The sequence below is a fragment of the Primulina huaijiensis genome, chromosome 7 (assembly GCF_012295235.1).
Source record: "Primulina huaijiensis isolate GDHJ02 chromosome 7, ASM1229523v2, whole genome shotgun sequence".
Classification (NCBI taxonomy): Eukaryota; Viridiplantae; Streptophyta; class Magnoliopsida; order Lamiales; family Gesneriaceae; genus Primulina; species Primulina huaijiensis.
The window spans coordinates 9,741,723-9,748,040 of record NC_133312.1 but is presented as its reverse complement, the minus strand read 5'-3'; positions in this window follow the sequence as shown (position 1 = coordinate 9,748,040).

Sequence of the window (6,318 nt, the reverse complement as noted above, 5' to 3'; positions counted from 1 at the left end):
AGTCATAAATATTTTCTATAAAACACAACCTAGAAATTCTACCTCAGATATACCTAAGAAATGTAGACTACCCCTTGAAATTCCTAGACCAGTCTATACAAAAATAAAAGAAGAAAGCTCTCAAAAACAATTCCATACTTCATAGTCATATCAAGAACCAACTAGTCCAACATTCTCTACAATTACAGAAAACATTACTAATGAATTAAATGTTATAGAAAAAGACTTTAAAAAAAATAAAAAAAATTTTGCATGATGATTTTTATGCTAAACATAACCTGGAAAAAAGATTATGGTTTTTCCAACACTTTATAAATTCTAGAAAATCTATTCAAAAAAAATTCTATGAATTTGTAGATACAAATAAAATACATATTCTATTCTTTGATTGGTTTGAAATATATGCTGCTAAGAATTCATTAGAATATCCCTTTTCTAAAAGTGTAAATCCTGTTACAATAAGAAATAAAACACAAGAATGGCAAACAATTACTGATACTAGAATAATCCAATCTAATCATCCTCCTTTACAAGGAATTAAAATAAATATGTAGCATTAACAAATAGAAGCTATTCCAATAAAAAATCCAGGAGAAAATGATAAAGTCAACATAAAAAATATTATAACACAAAATAATTTCACTAATGTTAATTTAAATACCATAGGAAAATATTAGATAAATTAGAAAAACATTTACAAAAACAACCAATAATAAACCCTGAAAACAATGATACTAAACTAAAAAATCCCGTTTTTAAGCCTTACCAAATATCTAAACCTAGTGTAAAAAATATTCAAGATAATAAGTCTGAATTTATAAAAAAAAAAAACATTCAAGATCAATTAAGTAGAATAATGGCAACAACTAGTAGTTCTAATGAAACAATGAATCAGACTGCCCCGGATACACCTTCATCTATGCATACTTTAAGCCAAGATTCTGATATTAGTGAAACCATAGAACAATTCCAAAATTCTACAAATATCAATAAAATAAGTTGGGACCAATCCCTACAAATTATCCCTACTCCTGATTTAGGAGTAGTAAAACCATTGACCCAACCAAGTTTTAAGGCATCTTCAGTCTACAATTGGAATATAGACGGAATGACATAATATAACATCTTGAATTTATTACAACAAATGACTATGGCTGCAAATGCCTATAAAACCCAAATTGGGACTCATGATAAAACTATTGCTGAACTCCTCATAGCAGGATTCTCAGGTCAAATAAAAGGTTGGTGGGATTACTATCTCACAAATCAACAACAAGAAGATATTTTAAACTCTATAAAAACAGATGAAGAAGGAATACCAATTCTAGATGAAAATGGTAATCCACAACAAGATGCTGTAGCAACCTTAATATTAACAATTTCCTTACATTTTATTGGAGATCCTTCACATCTAAAAGATAAAAATGCAGAACTCCTATCAAATCTAAAATGTAAAAAATTAAGTAATTTTCAATGGTATAAAAATACTTTTTTAACTAGAATAATGCTTAGAGAAGATTCTAATCAACCTTTTTGGAAAGAAAAATTCCTTGCAGGATTACCAACTCTTCTAGGAGATAAGGTAAGAAATAAAATTAGAGAAAATAGTGGTAAACAAATTATAGCTTATAATGAATATACTTATGGTCAATTAATTAGTCTAACCCAACAAGAAGGGCTAAAAATATGCCAAGATTTAAAATTACAAAAACATCTAAAATGGGAAATGAAAAGAACAAAACAAGAATTGGGAACTTTTTGTAATCAATTTGATATAAATACTAATAAACCATCCTCATCAAAATGCTCAGAAAATTGTCAAAAAACATATAAAAAACCATATAAGAAAAACTTTAAAAGAAATCAAAAAGATAATTTTAAACCAAAAGAAGAATTTTACAAAAAACCAAGAAGAAAACCATTTAAGAAATTTAAAAATAACAAGTCAGAATTCAAAAGATCCTTCAAAGATATTGAATGTTATAGATGCCATAAGAAAGGTCATACGGCAAATTATTGTAGGTTAAATAAAAAACTAAATGAATTAGAACTAGAAGAAGAAATATTAAACAAAATTTCTAATCTCTTGATTGATTCTTCTGAAGAAAATTCAGAAACTGAAAATTCTATCAAAACTGATGAGTCATTAGTAGATGAACAAATCATAACTAGTAGTGAATCTGAAAAACAAATTAATATGCTCACCAAAGATCAATCACTTCTTTTAGATATATTGAAAAATATTAATGATCCAACAATCCAAAAAGAATATCTAGAAAAAATTCTAAAATCTCTAAATGAAAAAGAAGAAAACAAAAAATTCCCAAGTACTTCAAAAAATACTTACGACTTAACTGAAATATTAGAAAAAAGAAAAAAAGAAAAAGGGATCACAATTCAAGACTTACAAAAAGATATAAAAGAAATAAAATTAGAAATAAGAGAATTAAAAGAAAAACAGATTCAAAATTCTGAAGAAATAAAATTAATTCTACAAAATATAAACATTGAAAGTTCTTCAGAAACAGAAAATGATGAAAGCCAAAAGGTTGAAAATATTGAAAAAATTCCTGAAGATTTTCTTTTTGTTTTAAGAGAAATAACTTCTAGAAAATACATCTTAAAAATAAATTTAGTATTTTCAGAAAAATTCAAAATGAATACAATAGCCTTATTTGATACTGGTGCAGACTTAAACTGTATCAAATCAGGAATAGTACCTAATGAATTCCAACAAAAAACACAAGAAAAACTTTCGGCTGCTAATAATTCTAGATTAAATGTAAATTCAAAAACAGATGCATCAATAATAAATAATGGAATTTTCATAAAAACCACTTTTGTTTTAGTAAATGATATTCATCACACTGTAATATTAGGAACTCCTTTTATAAGTTTAATTACCCCATATAAAGTAAACAATGACTCTATTTCTTTTAAATTCAATCATAAAAAATTAAAATTTGAATTTTTAGAAAAACCTCGAACTAGAAACCTTAACTTAATAAAAGCATGTTCAATTTATGAAAATAATATTAATACCATAATCCAAGGGAAGACTTTTCAATTAGAAAATCTTAAAAAAGATGTTTCTTTAAAAAGAATACAAAACCAAATAGACACAAAAGAAATTCAAGATAAAATTCAAAAATTCAAAAAACTTCTAGAAACAGAAGTCTGTTCAGAAATTCCTAATGCTTTTTGGAATAGAAAACAACATATTGTTGATCTTCCCTATGAAGAAGATTTCAACGATAGACAAATACCAACTAAAGCTAGACCAATCCAAATGAATTTTGAATTAGAAGAACATTGTAAAAAAGAAATTCAAGATTTAGAGAAAAAAGGATTAATTTCTAAATCTAGATCTCCTTGGAGTTGTGCTGCCTTTTATGTTAATAAAAATTCAGAAATTGAAAGAGGAACACCCAGATTAGTAATTAATTACAAACCATTAAATAAAGCATTAAAATGGATCAGATATCCAATACCAAATAAAAAAGACTTATTACAAAAACTCCATAATGCTTATATATTTTCCAAATTTGATATGAAATCTGGATTTTGGCAAATACAAATTTCTCAAAAGGATAAATATAAAACTGCTTTTACAGTCCCCTTTGGACAATATGAATGGAATGTTATGCCTTTTGGACTTAAAAATGCCACTTCTGAATTCCAAAGAATTATGAATGAAATATATAATGATTATTCAAAATTCTGCATTGTTTATATTGATGATGTATTAATATTTTCTAATAATGTAGATCATCATTTTAAACATTTAAAAACATTTCTTTATATCACAAAACAAAATGGTCTAGTTGTATCAAAATCAAAAATAAGTTGTTTCCAAACTAGGATAAGATTTTTAGGTCATTACATTCCTCGTGGTACTATAACTCTCATTGAGAGATCTTTAGAATTCACAAATAAATTTCCAAATAAAATACTTGATAAAACCCAACTACAAAGATTCTTAGAAAGTCTAAATTATGTTCTAGATTTTTGCCCAAGTATCAATAGAATAGCAAAACCCTTATATGATAGACTCCGAAAAAACCCAAAACCATGGACAGAAAAACATACAGATATTGTAAAAAATATCAAAAAGCAAGTGTTAGAAAGCCCATGTCTTCATATCGCAGATCCCAACCTACAAAAAATCGTAGAAAAAGATGCATCAGATTTAGGATATGGAGGTATATTAAAACAAAAACAAGAAAACAGAGAATACATAGTACCGTACACATCTGCCCATTGGAATGATACCCAGAAAAATTATTCAGCTATAAAAAAAGAAATTTTGAGCATTGTTTTATGCGTCTAAAAATTCCAGAGTGATCCTTTGAACCAAAATTTTTTATTAAGAATAGATTGTAAAAGTGCAAAAGAAATTTTACAAAAAGATGTCCAAAATCTTGCCTCAAAACAAATTTTTGCAAGATGGCAAGCTATTCTTAGTATATTTGATTTTGAAATCGAATTCATAAAAGGAGATACAAATTCTTTACCTGATTTCCTCACAAGAGAATTTCTCCAAAACAGAAATGCCACCCAAAAAGGATAAAAAGCCTGTTCAAACTCCTACTGAACCAGCAAAAACCAAAACCTGGTATGACATTGTTACGCAGGAAGAAGAAGATGAACTTAAAGATACTGCACAATCCAAACCACATGTAAGTGATGATTTGGAGAAAAGACTCAAATTCCTTGAATCCTTTCTCCAAACACCTGAAATAAAAAATGCCCTTGAAAAAACCCAGGCAAGTGAAAGCTCCGACAAGAAAGCTAAAGAAACCCTTACCAAATATTCCTTCCAAACTGTTTCGTTTTCCGATAATTCTTCAAAAACCTCTTATCACACTACAAATTCCCAGCTTGTTCTCACACAACCACCATGTAACCATCCTTCTGATTATTTTGAGAAAAATAATTGGCAAACTATAATACATGTTGAACTAGGATGCCATGAAAAAGATCCCTTTGAAACACTTCAAAAATATTTTGGAAAAGGACGATATTATAAACCTTGGAACGAAAATAAGACCCCTTATTTCTACCAAGCAATTTTGGAAACTACTGACTCCGCACTGTTTAAAAACTTTTTTTTAGACCAAAGTCATAATGATCCTGCTTATTCCACCTGCAAAATCCTAAAAGTCATTGCTCCAATTGACTGGGGCTATGATTTTTCAAAGCCCATACTATTTTCAGAAAAATATAAGGAAGCATCATTCTTTGAAATACCTTTTAATTACTGGGACTATCAACAGGCCTGGTACAATTCCGTCTTAATTCAAAACCAGAACACAAGCACACTTGGTTATTCTATTTTGATACCAAGATTTGTAATCCAAAAAAGTTCCCAACCTGGTGGTACTCATGGTGGGAATATTTTGGATCCACCTATGAGATCCTCAAACACCCTGTCCAAAATTCCTTTAATCTTTTTAGAACCCAATATGTCCCGACAGCAGAAGAGAAACGATTCCATCCTCTTGCCCTTTTTTGCATGAAATTTTATCTTCCTTGGGTCCTTTCCTAGACTGTTGAATTTTCAGACGAAAAAATTTTACATATTAGGAGAAGATTTAAAGTCAAATGGTGGGACCAATTTAAAATTCCTCCAAGCCTTACAGCTACCAATGTCCAAGCTTGGATCACCAATAATACAAATACAAGAGTCCCAACTCAAAAACTGCTTTACAGGATTCCACCAAGACAACAGACAGAATTCCTGGCACAAAAATCCCAAATGACCGCAATGCTTGCAGCTGCCAAAACTCCTGAAGAAATGCAAGCTATACTAATGAAATTCTCACCAGGACCTTCAAGAAAGTCAGAATCCTCTAATGATTCGCTTAACCTGGAAGAAGATGACCTCCTTGGACCAGACGACCATGGACCGATATTTGGAAACAGTGGAGTGTAAATGTTTATTGTATGGTATTGTATTAGTATTTGTTTGTATTAGATTGTATGTCATTGTAAAAAAATTCCGAAAATACCCCTAAAAAAGTATATAAAAGGGGATTTAACCTCAGTATAGAGGCACCGAAACATTTTACCACTCTCTACCCATATCTCTCTCCCCTCTCTCCCCTCTCTCTCTCTCGAATCACTCATTCCCATATCCAAATCCCAGAAATCCGAATCCTTTAACCATTACCCAGAAATCCCAGAAATCCGAAACCTTTAACCATCCGAAACCTTTAACCATTACCCAAAAAATCCGAAACCCTTTTTAATTTGTATCTTCCATTTATGTAAAGTTATTTGATTCTGAAGGTTAGTAATGAAATCTTGTATATATAT